Source organism: Dendrobates tinctorius, unplaced genomic scaffold, assembly GCF_039654945.1.
Source record: "Dendrobates tinctorius isolate UK_male_01 unplaced genomic scaffold, ASM3965494v1 ptg000028l, whole genome shotgun sequence".
NCBI lineage: Eukaryota > Metazoa > Chordata > Amphibia > Anura > Dendrobatidae > Dendrobates > Dendrobates tinctorius.
In genome coordinates, this window is record NW_027361696.1 from 28,027,499 (window position 1) to 28,039,668 (window position 12,170).

A 12,170-nucleotide genomic window follows, 5' to 3' on the forward strand; every position below is an offset into this window, starting at 1 on the left:
TGAGCGCTGGCCCCACATTCAACCAGAACGGGGTGGACCCCTATCTGCAAATGGCCTTGGACGAACTCCCCGCCGAAGACAGGGATGGGCGGGTGAGGCTGATCCAGCAATATCGGCAGGAGGCCCAAGCCGAACGTGAGCGCCAAGCTGAGGCTGAGAGAGCCGAGCGCCAGGCGCAGAGGGCCCATGAACTGGAGGTACTCCAGCGGGGTGGGAATGCCCCCACAGCCCGGAGCGGTGAGCCCAGCAGCATCCAGACTCCTAAACCCCGGCCAGAGCATTTTCCCGTGATGGAAAAGGACGGGGACTTGGACACGTTTCTGCGAGCCTTTGAGAAAGCCTGCAGACAGTACCAGCTGCCCAGAGACCAATGGGCAAGGTACTTGACCCCAGGGCTAAAAGGCAAAGCCCTGGAGGCATTTGCTTCTCTTCCGCCAGAAGCCGATGACGACTATGATGCCATAAAGCAGGCGCTGATCGCCAAATACCGGCTGACACCTGAGGTATACCGAAAGAAGTTCCGACACCTCCAACGTGGCCCACACGATAGCTACAGTGATGTGGTGCAAGGACTCAGGACCCACTTTGACCAGTGGATCCAAGGACTGTCCGTTGAAACCTTTGAGCAGCTACGGGACCTGATGATCAAAGACCAGTTCCTGCATCTCTGCCCAGCTGAGATCCGACAGTTCATCCTGGACCGCGAACCAACGAACGCGGACAAAGCGGCGCAGATCGCCGACAACCACGAGGCCAACCGGAAGACCGAGACGCGGAGACCAGTCGCCACCAGCTGGAAAGGGGGTAAGCCAGCAACCAACCCCAATGCCCCAGCTAGCCGTCCCTCCGGAGGCCCTGTCCCTGTTGCCAACAGCAGGCCGGCTACTGACAGTCGCCTGTGTCACCACTGCCAGCGGCCTGGTCACTTCTTTTACACCTGTCCGAATAGGCCGAAGAACCCCCCAGCCAAGGCCCCCGGGCCCAACGCCTCTGTTCTTTTGGTGGGAGGTGTGGTTGGGAGGGCTGACGACAACGTTCAACCTGTTCAGGTGGGGGCCCGTCTTGCTACAGGCCTCAAGGACACCGGGGCTGAACGAACCCTCATCCGTCCTGGACTGGCGGCCCCTGAAGAGTTTGTTGAGGGGAAAACCCTGACTGTCACCGGGATTGGAGGCACCCGTTGTCCCTTGCCAGTGGCACGAGTTTTTCTTGATTGGGGTGCCGGGAGCGGGTTGAGGGAGGTGGGAGTGTCTGAAAATTTGCCCACTGATGTTTTATTGGGGACTGACTTGGGGAGGATGGTTGCATACTATGTCCCTGACACCCTTCCCCAAACTGATAATGAGGGTAACGTTAACCCTGATGATGTTGATGATGGGAAACTGAATGTGTTACCTGCTAATGCCTTGATGAGTAATGATGCAACTAACAACCATTCTTTCCCAAGGTATGATGCTGATGCTGATGTGAATGTACCAAAGCAAACTGATAACCATTCTTTTCCTAGGAATGATGATGTATCTGTGCCGACTGAACCCGTTAACCCTTTCTTTGAAACGGTAGATGTGTCCACAGGTACCGAGGTGCTCAGCCCCGTCACTCTGCGGAGTGAGACGGCTGAGGAACCCCTGGCAGGAGCAAGCAACGGTGCTCAAGAGAATGGGGAGGTGCATGGGGACCATGAGGAAGGTAATGCCATGCAGCTGACCAGTGCCACCGAGGAAGGTAACTGGCCCATAAGTAGCACTGCTCCTAAAGTGTTGGGGGTGGATGGGGAGGGAGAGCCCAGGGCAGCACCGGCTGGTGGGTCTGTAGAAATCCCCAGGGAGACAGCATACATAGCAGCTGTCACACGCAGTCAGAGTGCCCAGATCGCAGGTAACGCACTGTCTTCTGGACCCTCTGCTGCTACAGGAGAGACTGAACCAGAGGTGAACCCAGAGCCGTTTCCAGAGGGTCCCAGTAAAGGAGGTACCCTGACGTCACTTCTGGCAGCCTCCAGCATGGAGTTCCAGGCTGCTCTGCACTCAGATGCCAGCCTGGAGAAATTGAGAGGTCTCGCTGAGACGCCCACCTCCAAGCCTGATAAGGAGAGGGTGTTCTGGGAACGAGGAAGGTTGTACCGGGAGACAGTACCCGGAGATCCTAAAAAGGAGTGGTTGAGGGAAAGACAGCTGGTCGTCCCCTATCAGTTCAGAACCGAGTTGTTGCGGATTGCCCATGAGATTCCACTCGCTGGACACTTGGGGATCAGCAAAACAAAGGCACGGCTGTCTCAACACTTCTATTGGCCCAAGATGGGGACAGATGTAACACACTACTGCCGCTCCTGCACCACCTGTCAAAAAGTGGGTAAGGCGGGGCCTGCTCTTCAGGCTCCCCTTATTCCTTTGCCAGTGATAGAGGAGCCTTTCCAGAGAATCGCGGTGGACATTGTAGGACCGCTGTCCGTCCCCAGCAGCTCCGGAAAGCGATACATTCTCACTGTGGTAGACTACGCTACCCGGTACCCAGAGGCAGTAGCTCTGTCTTCAACCAGGGCAGATAAGGTGGCTGACGCACTGGTGACCATCTTTTCAAGAGTAGGATTTCCCAGGGAGATGCTTACCGATCAAGGGCCCCAATTCATGTCTCGCCTAATGGAGGCTCTCTGTGAGAAAATGCAGGTGACGCACCTGGTATCGAGTCCGTATCACCCACAGACTAATGGTTTGTGTGAACGCTTCAACGGTACCCTCAAACATATGCTCTGCATACTGGTTGAGACCCAAGGGCGCGACTGGGAGCGGTACCTCCCACACCTGCTGTTCGCTTACAGAGAAGTTCCGCAGGCCTCGACCGGGTTCTCCCCCTTCGAGCTCCTGTATGGCAGGCGAGTCCGGGGACCCCTTGGGTTGATAAGAGAATCCTGGGAAGATGAGCCAAACCCCACAGAAGTGTCCATCGTGGATTATGTCATGCGCTTCCGTGACAAGATGCAGACCTTGACGCAGTTGGTGCATGACAACATGACGCAGGCTCAGGCTGACCAGAAGCACTGGTACGACCAGAACGCCCGGGAGCGGACCTACCAGGTGGGTCAAAAGGTGTGGGCGCTGGTCCCTGTACCAACGGATAAGCTTCAGGCAGCCTGGGAAGGCCCGTACGTCGTCCACCAACAGCTCAACCCGGTCACCTACGTGGTCACGCTTGACCATGCTCGGGGTAGGCGCAAGGCCTTTCACGTCAACATGCTGAAGGCGCACTACGAACGTGAAGCTTGCATCCTACCGGTCTGCAATCTGCCAGAGGATGGGGAGGAAGATTCCCTCCTGGACATGCTGGCCCAGGCCAAGGCCAATGGGTCCATTGAGGACATGGAGATAAGTGGTTCGCTCACCGTGTCCCAGCGGTTGCAGTTGATGGCCACCCTGGAACTCTTCCGGCCCGTGTTCACCAACCGTCCTGGGAGGACGGAGTTAGCGGTTCATGAGGTGGACACCGGGAATCATGCCCCATTACGGCGAACACCTTATCGGATCTCTGAAACGGTGCAACAAGTCATGCGCCAAGAGATCGATGAGATGTTAAGGCTGGGAGTGATTCGACGGTCAAAAGGTGCGTGGGCTTCACCTGTAGTCCTCGTTCCTAAAAAGGATCGAACCACCCGGTTCTGCGTGGACTACAGGGGGCTCAACGCCATCACAACCTCTGATGCCCACCCAATGCCGCGCATCGAGGATCTGCTCGAGCGGTTGACAAACGCCAACTACATATCCATCATGGATTTGAGTCGGGGATACTGGCAGATTCCCCTGAGCCCTGAGGCGCAGGAGAAATCCACCTTTATCACCCCCTTTGGACTGTACGAGTCCACGGTCATGCCCTTCGGCATGAAGAATGCCCCTGCCACTTTCCAGCGGATGGTCAACCACCTGCTTCGGGGACTGGAGGAGTACGCCGTGGCGTACTTAGACGATATTGCCGTCTTCAGTTCCACCTGGGAGGAACACCTTCAGCACCTCCAGGAGGTGCTCAAGCGTCTTCACCAGGCAGGCCTGACCATCAAGCCGGGGAAGTGCCAGATAGGCATGCGCAAGGTCCACTACCTGGGGCACCGGGTAGGCGGGGGTTCCATGAGTCCGGAGCCAGGAAAAGTGGACGCAATCGTGTCCTGGCCCACCCCCAGGACCAAGAAACAGGTGAAGTCCTTCTTGGGCACTGCAGGGTACTATAGGCGGTTCGTACAGGACTATAGCGCCCTTGCCAAACCCTTGACTGACCTCACCAAGCAGAGGCTACCCCAAACAGTCAACTGGACAGATGACTGTGAGGCGGCTTTCCAAGCTTTGAAAGCAGCCCTGTGCAACTCTCCAGTTTTGAGAGCAGTCGACAGCAGTCGCCCGTTTCTGGTACAGACCGACGCCAGCGAGTTTGGCCTTGGTGCTGTGCTTAGCCAGGTCGACTCGGGGGACCAAGAGCACCCCGTGTTGTACCTGAGCCGGAAACTTTTGCCGAGGGAAGTGGCATACTCGACCATCGAGAAGGAGTGTCTGGCCATGGTGTGGGCACTGCAGCGTTTGCAGCCCTACCTGTATGGGCGCGCCTTCACGGTGGTAACCGATCACAACCCTCTGAGCTGGTTGCACACAGTGTCCGGAACCAATGGAAGATTGCTCCGCTGGAGCCTTGCCCTTCAACAGTACGATTTTACTGTAAAACACAGGAAGGGCAGTGAAAACGGCAATGCCGATGGGTTGTCCCGCCGGGGCGAACCCGCTGAGGTGCGCATAACCGATTACCGAGAGGTAATGCCTCCTTAGCGCCCTCTTAAGGGGGGAGGTGTGATGTACAATATCTGCAAGATATGTTTTCTGTTGCAATGTGCTAACAAATCCTCCATCCTAGGACATTGTAAACTGTCAGTAGTAGGAATTCCTTCCCCCCAGGTTTTACCAACCCTGCCACTTCCTCTGGAAGAGCAGGAATGTTAATTAGCTAGACCATCTTCCTCACACCATTTGGCTTCTCTCAGCTGAAAGAGAAAAAAGTGCGGGAACTAAACTTCTTTGTTTGAAACAAATAAAACTATGAGAGACTATACCATAAGAACCAAATACCCTAGAGATATGAAAATCATATTTTTGTAACCTGAGCGGTCCCAGCTTCGAGACCGCGTATGTTTCGAAGTTCTACCCTGTCCAGAACATGAGATAGGATTTGCGCCCAAATGGACGGTCATATCGCATAGATGTTTGATGTTTTCTTGATGGGCTCATTACGCTGGGAAACATGATACCACTGATGAGTCCATACCAGCTTCTCCCATAAAGTTATAGCTAATCTAAGTTTTGTAGCCAAAACATAACTTGGATAAGAGAGGTGGGATCAACCCAGAATGCACCTCTCTGTGATGTCACATAGGAAAGTCTATAAGGCATTTCCTGGGCAAACCAGCTCAGAACAGCTGCAGAGTCCGTGCTGACAAGAACTCAGATGAGCGGAGAAGTGCAGCTCCGCCTCCACCCACCTTAGCCGCATGGTCCGCCTAAGGAACAATATGGAACTGTGAGTGCAATCTCTTTGTTTTCTCCACTTTTATTTTATACCTGTACTGTACATATTTTATGTCTCAATTTTATAGCAACTTTTATCTGTAACCACTGTCCTCTTTCGGAAAATAAATGAAATAATTATTTAGATCTGTCTCTATGCTCTAAGACTCGAACTATACGCCTTTGTTAGATAATCGCTACTAATTCAAGGGGTTTGCCACGGACCCTCTTAATTTAACACTGTGAATTAAGTAACCGTGACTGGTGGCAGCACGTTGTATACGGCTATAGAGGCTTGCTGGCAGTCTAGAAGGGTCTTATATTGCTGAGTAAGGGGCTTCAGCCACAGCATTGATAATTCCCTTACTGCAGAAGCCTAATTGCCGGTTCACAACAGGCAGCCCGTCCGGCGACCAATTATCCTAGGTGCAGTTCCCTGACTGACCTGAGGGTAAGGGGGGCGCCGGAGAGCTGCGAGTTCCAAGGTGGAACTGAGAAAGTGGGATATACACAAATCCCCGCAGTACTTGGAAGATTGATAGCAGTGGTGGGGCATCCAAATTAAACTCCCCCTGCGGCAAATTGTAGAGCGAGATTAGCTTGCTGGATATTTTTGTCACATGGTGCCAGCGGTGGGATAACTAAGATAAGCCCCACTGCGCCTGTGATAGCCGTGTGCCGGCATTGTGTCACGCCCCTCCGTCCGCTGATACACCCGTGTCAGTGGTGGGACTGTGACATAGTGGTGACACAGGGTCCGCTGTCCATCGCGTTTTGGTGGCAGCGGGACTCCCGTTAGTGTCGCCCGTAAGTGGACGAACGGCGGTGGGCTGTTCGTCACATCAGACACATCACACAAGTCCAGAGCACACATCAGACACATCACACAAGAACAGAGCACACATCAGACACATCACACAAGTCCAGAGCACACATCAGACACATCACACAAGAACAGAGCACACATCAGACACATCACACAAGCACAGAGCACACATCAGACACATCACACAAGCACAGAGCACACATCAGACATATCACACAAGCGCAGAACACACATCAGACACATCACCCAAGCACAGAGCACACATCAGACACATCACACAAGCACAGAGCACACATCAGACACATCACACAAGCACAGAAGACACATCAGACACATCACACAAGTACATAGCACACATCAGACACATTACCCTAGCATAGAGCACACATCAGACACATCACACAAGCACAGAGCACACATCAGACACATCACACAAGCACAGAAGACACATCAGACACATCACACAAGTACATAGCACACATCAGACACATCACACAAGCATAGAGCACACATCAGACACATCACACAAACACAGAGCACACTTCAGACACATCACACAAGCGCATAGCACACATCAGACACATCACACAAGTACAAAGCACACATCAGACACATTACACAAGCACAGAGCACACATCAGACACATCACACAAACACAGAGCACACATCAGACACATCACACAAGCGCATAGCACACATCAGACACATTACCCTAGCATAGAGCACACATCAGACACATCACACAAGTCCAGAGCACACATCAGACACATCACGCAAGAACAGAGCACACATCAGACACATCACACAAGTGCAGAGCACACATCAGACACATCACACAAACACAAAGCACACATCAGACACATCACACAAGAACAGAGCACACATCAGACACATCACACAAGAACAGAGCACACATCAGACACATCACACAAGCACAGAGCACACATCAGACACATCACACAAGCACAGAGCACACATCAGACATATCACACAAGCGCAGAACACACATCAGACACATCACCCAAGCACAGAGCACACATCAGACACATCACACAAGCACAGAGCACACATCAGACACATCACACAAGCACAGAAGACACATCAGACACATCACACAAGTACATAGCACACATCAGACACATTACCCTAGCATAGAGCACACATCAGACACATCACACAAGCACAGAGCACACATCAGACACATCACACAAGCACAGAAGACACATCAGACACATCACACAAGTACATAGCACACATCAGACACATCACACAAGCATAGAGCACACATCAGACACATCACACAAACACAGAGCACACTTCAGACACATCACACAAGCGCATAGCACACATCAGACACATCACACAAGTACAAAGCACACATCAGACACATTACACAAGCACAGAGCACACATCAGACACATCACACAAACACAGAGCACACATCAGACACATCACACAAGCGCATAGCACACATCAGACACATTACCCTAGCATAGAGCACACATCAGACACATCACACAAGTCCAGAGCACACATCAGACACATCACGCAAGAACAGAGCACACATCAGACACATCACACAAGTGCAGAGCACACATCAGACACATCACACAAACACAAAGCACACATCAGACACATCACACAAGAACAGAGCACACATCAGACACATCACACAAGAACAGAGCACACATCAGACACATTACCCTAGCATAGAGCACAAATCAGACACATCACACAAGCACAGAGCACACATCAGACACATCACCAAGCACAAAGCACACATCAGACACATCACACAAGCATAGAGCACACATCAGACACATCACACAAACACAGAGCACACTTCAGACACATCACACAAGTGCAGAGCACACATCAGACACATCACACAAACACAAAGCACACATCAGACACATCACACAAGAACAGAGCACACATCAGACATATCACACAAGAACAGAGCACACATCAGACACATTACCCTAGCATAGAGCACAAATCAGACACATCACACAAGCACAGAGCACACATCAGACACATCACCAAGCACAAAGCACACATCAGACACATCACACAAGCATAGAGCACACATCAGACACATCACACAAACACAGAGCACACTTCAGACACATCACACAAGCGCATAGCACACATCAGACACATCACACAAGTACAAAGCACACATCAGACACATTACACAAGCACAGAGCACACATCAGACACATCACACAAACACAGAGCACACATCAGACACATCACACAAGCACAGAACACACATCAGACACATCACACAAGCGCATAGCACACATCAGACACATTACCCTAGCATAGAGCACACATCAGACACATCACACAAGTCCAGAGCACACATCAGACACATCACACAAGAACAGAGCACACATCAGACACGTCACACAAGCACAGAGCACACATCAGACACATCACCAAGCACAAAGCACACATCAGACACATCACACAAGCATAGAGCACACATCAGACACATCACAGAAGTACAAAGCACACATCAGACACATTACACAAGCACAGAGCACACATCAGACACATCACACAAACACAGAGCACACATCAGACACATCACACAAGCACAGAACACACATCAGACACATCACACAAGCACAGAACACACATCAGACACATCACACAAGAACAGTGCACACATCAGACACATCACACAAGTCCAGAGCACACATCAGACACATCACACAAGCACCTAGCACACATCAGACACATTACCCTAGCATAGAGCACACATCAGACACATCACACAAGGACAGAGCACACATCAGACACATCACACAAGCACAGAACACACATCAGACACATCATACGAGCACAGCCCACACATCAGACACATCACACAAGCACAGAGCACACATCAGACACATCACACAAGCACAGAGCACACATCAGACACATCACACAAGCGCAGAACACACATCAGACACATCACACAAGCACAGAGCACACATCAGACACATCATACAAGCACAGAGCACACATCAGACACATCACACAAGCACAGAGCACACATCAGACACATCACACAAGCACAGCCCACATATAAGACACATCACACAAGCACAGTGAACACATCAGACACATCACACAAGCACAGAGCACACATCAGACACATCACACAAGCACAGAAGACACATCAGACATATCACACAAGTACAGAAGACACATCAGACACATCACACAAGCACAGTGAACACATCAGACATATCACACAAGCACAGAGCACACATCAGACACATCACACAAGCACTGAGCACACATCAGACACATCACAGAAGCACATAGCACACATCAGACACATTACACAAGCACAGAGCGCACATCAGACACATCACACAAGGACAGAGTACACATCAGACACATTACCCAAGCACAGAGCACACATCAGACACATCACACAAGCACAGAGCAAACATCAGACACATTACACAAGCACATAGCACACATCAGACACATTACCCAAGCACAGAGCGCACATCAGACACATCATACAAGCACAGAGCACACATCAGACACATCACACAAGCACAGAGCACACATCAGACACATCACACAAGCACAGCCCACATATAAGACACATCACACAAGCACAGTGAACACATCAGACACATCACACAAGCACAGAGCACACATCAGACACATCACACAAGCACAGAAGACACATCAGACATATCACACAAGCACAGAAGACACATCAGACACATCACACAAGCACAGTGAACACATCAGACATATCACACAAGCACAGAGCACACATCAGACACATCACACAAGCACTGAGCACACATCAGACACATCACAGAAGCACATAGCACACATCAGACACATTACACAAGCACAGAGCGCACATCAGACACATCACACAAGGACAGAGTACACATCAGACACATTACCCAAGCACAGAGCACACATCAGACACATCACACAAGCACAGAGCAAACATCAGACACATTACACAAGCACATAGCACACATCAGACACATTACCCAAGCACAGAGCGCACATCAGACACATCACACAAGCACAGAGCACACATCAGACACATCACACAAGTACAGAGCACACATCAGACACATCACACAAGCACAGAGCACACATCAGACACATCACACAAGCACAGTGAACACATCAGACATATCACACAAGCACAGAGCACACATCAGACACATCACACAAGCACTGAGCACACATCAGACACATCACAGAAGCACATAGCACACATCAGACACATTACACAAGCAAAGAGAGCACATCATACACATTACACAAGCACAGAGCACACATCAGACACATCACACAAGCACAGTGCACACATCAGACACATCACACAAGCACAGAGCACACATCAGGCACATAACACAAGCACAGTGCACACATCACACAAGCACAGAACACACATCAGACGCATCACACAAGCACAGAACACACATCAGACACATCTCACAAGCACAGAGCACACATCAGACACATCACAGAAGCGCAGAACGCACATCAGACACATCACACAAGCACAGTGCGCACGTAAGACACATCACAAAAGCACAGAGCACACATCAGACATATCACACAAGCACAGAGCGCACATCAGACACATCACACAAGCACAGAGAACACATCAGACACATCACACAAGCACAGAGCACACACCAGACACATCACACAAGCACAGAGCACACATCAGGCACATCACACAAGCATAGAACACATATGACACATCACACAAGCACAGAGCACACATCAGACACATCACACAAACACAAAGCACACATCAGACACATCACACAAGAACAGAGCACACATCAGACACATCACACAAGTCCAGAGCACACATCAGACACATCACACAAGAACAGAGCACACATCAGACACATCACACAAGCACAGAGCACACATCAGACACATCACCAAGCACAAAGCACACATCAGACACATCACACAAGCATAGAGCACACATCAGACACATCTCACAAGCCCGGAGCACACATCAGACACATCACACAAGAACAGAGCACACATCAGACACATCACACAAGCACAGAGCACACATCAGACACATCACACAAGCACAGAGCACACATCAGACACATCACACAAGCACAGAGCACACATCAGACACATCACACAAGAACAGAGCACACATTAGACACATCACACAAGTACATAGCACACATCAGACACATTACCCTAGCATAGAGCACACATCAGACACATCACACAAGTCCAGAGCACACATCAGACACATCACACAAGCACAGAGCACACATCAGACACATCACACAAGGACAGAGCACACATCAGACACATCACACAAGCACCTAGCACACATCAGACACATTACCCTAGCACAGAGCACACATCAGACACATCACACAAGGACAGAGCACACATCAGACACATCACACAAGCACACAACACACATCAGACACATCATACGAGCACAGCCCACACATCAGACACATCACACAAGCACAGAGCACACATCAGACACATCACACAAACACAAAGCACACATCAGACACATCACACAATAACAGAGCACACATCAGACACATCACACAAGTACAAAGCACACATCAGACACATTACACAAGCACAGAGCACACATCAGACACATCACACAAACACAGAGCACACATCAGACACATTACACAAGCACAGAGCGCACATCAGACACATCACACAAGTCCAGAGCACACATCAGACACATCACACAAGAACAGAGCACACATCAGACACATCACACAAGCACAGAGCACACATCAGACACATCA